Source organism: Vulpes lagopus, chromosome 12, assembly GCF_018345385.1.
Source record: "Vulpes lagopus strain Blue_001 chromosome 12, ASM1834538v1, whole genome shotgun sequence".
NCBI lineage: Eukaryota > Metazoa > Chordata > Mammalia > Carnivora > Canidae > Vulpes > Vulpes lagopus.
In genome coordinates, this window is record NC_054835.1 from 10,928,951 (window position 1) to 10,930,668 (window position 1,718).

Genomic DNA, 1,718 nt, shown 5'->3' on the forward strand with positions numbered 1-1,718 from the left:
TCCCGCGCCTCCCGCGCCTCCAGCACCCACAGTTCCTAGCGCAGAGCCGCGTCCGGACATCCGTAGAGGGGATCTCCGTTCCTCGCCCTCTGATTCGCTCGCACTGACGGCCATTTCCGCAGGAAGTTCCGAGCCTCGGCCCGGCCCGGCCCGTCCGCGAGGCGGGTTCCTGTAGGTCGTGCGCGCGGGCCCTGTTTTGTTTCCGGGGGAATCTCGTTTTCTTGAAGGAAGTTCGGGACTTCCGCCTGTCCCCCTCCGGCCTCTGATTGGCTGGTTTTATGAATATATTAGCGCAGGGAAAGGCGAGTTTTTCCCACACGCGGCAGCGACGGTGGGGATCTGGGGGATTCCGCGCGAGGGGCGGCGGCTCCGCGCTGCGGGCAGGCGTGTGCTCCGGCGCGGGGGCGCGGGGGCCGCCTCCGCTAGTCGCCGTAAGTGAAAGGCGGCGCGCGGGCGGGCCCTTAAATAGCGCGCGGCCGGGGTGGCGGGTGTGTTGTATGAAAGGAGAGAAGGTTAGCACTCCCCTTGACAAGGATGGAAGAGGCCCTCGGGCCTGACAACACGCATACGGTTAAGGCATTGCCACCTACTTCGTGGCATCTAACCAACGTTTTTGGGGCGGGGGGTGCCGCCGGCTGGTCCCCCCTCCCCTCCCCTCCCCTCCCCTCCCCTCCCCTCCCCCGCCCCGGCGAGGGCGCCCTGCAGCCCCCGTGGCCGGCCCCCGCCTCCCCGGGACTCCTCCTAACCGCCGACAGCTCTCCTCGCCGAGGGGTCGGGCCCTGACGGCCCGTCGCCCCGCGCCAGGCGAAGGCACCGCACCCGCGCGGCCAGTGGTGCACGCGCTCCGCGACACGCCGCCGCCCCGGCCCGAGCGCCCAGAGGCCTCTGCCCCCAGGCCGAGCCCAGGCCGCCCTGGTGATGCCTGCAGCGCCGTCCGCCTCGGGCCCTGGTCCTCAGGCCCCGCTTACGGGGAACCGGAGACCGAGGTTGGCCGGCAGCCCCCAGGCGACCTGCAGCCCCGGACCTGGGGGCCGATGGGGCGAGCTCGACCCAGCTGCGCAGGCAGGGGCCTTGCCGGCCGGCCCGCAGCGCCCGGCCTGGAGCTGGAGCTGGAGCTGGAGCTGGAGCACGGGCGCGCGTACAGGCGGTGTGTGCGCGAGCAGGCGCGGGACGAGGGGGACGTGTGCATGTGTACACGCGCGGCGGACAGCCGGGGACCTGGGCGCCCCGCACCGACGGAGGACTGTGGGCATGAGCAGCCCGGGGGCTCGGGTCTAGCACCGCCTGGAGTCCCGGGATCGAGCCCCACGGCGGGCTCCCTGCACAGCCTGCTCCTCCCTCTGTGTCCTTCACAAATAGATAAAATCTTTTAAAAAAGAATATTTGAGGTGTGGGACGCGTGGGACACCTGGGTGGCGAAGCAGCTGACGCCCGGCTCTTGGTCTCGGCGCAGGTCATGATCTCCGGGTTCTGGCTGAAGCCCTGCATATCGGGCTGTGCGCTCAGCGCAGTCTGCTTGGGATTCACCCTCCTGCCTGTGCCTCGAACAAGTCTGCTTGTTCTTTAAAAAAACATCTTTTAAAAAAGCTGACCGACAAACCAACCTAGCAAGGTTTTCTCTATGTTTATATATGCTTAAGTGGTCCACAACACAGTTTTCATTTTTAATGAATATACTAGAAGATAATCCCCCAAAATGTTAGTGGCAGCAGGAATCC

At 66.5% G+C, this 1,718-nt stretch overlaps 1 non-coding gene across 1 annotated transcript; it reads left to right on the forward strand.

Annotated features, from left to right (window-relative positions):
- Window positions 1-490: 490 nt before the first annotated feature.
- Window positions 491-616, forward strand: LOC121474371. The gene has a single exon (XR_005983382.1). It is a non-coding gene; the product is annotated as a U6atac minor spliceosomal RNA (small nuclear RNA).
- The last annotated feature ends 1,102 nt before the right edge of the window (window positions 617-1,718 follow it).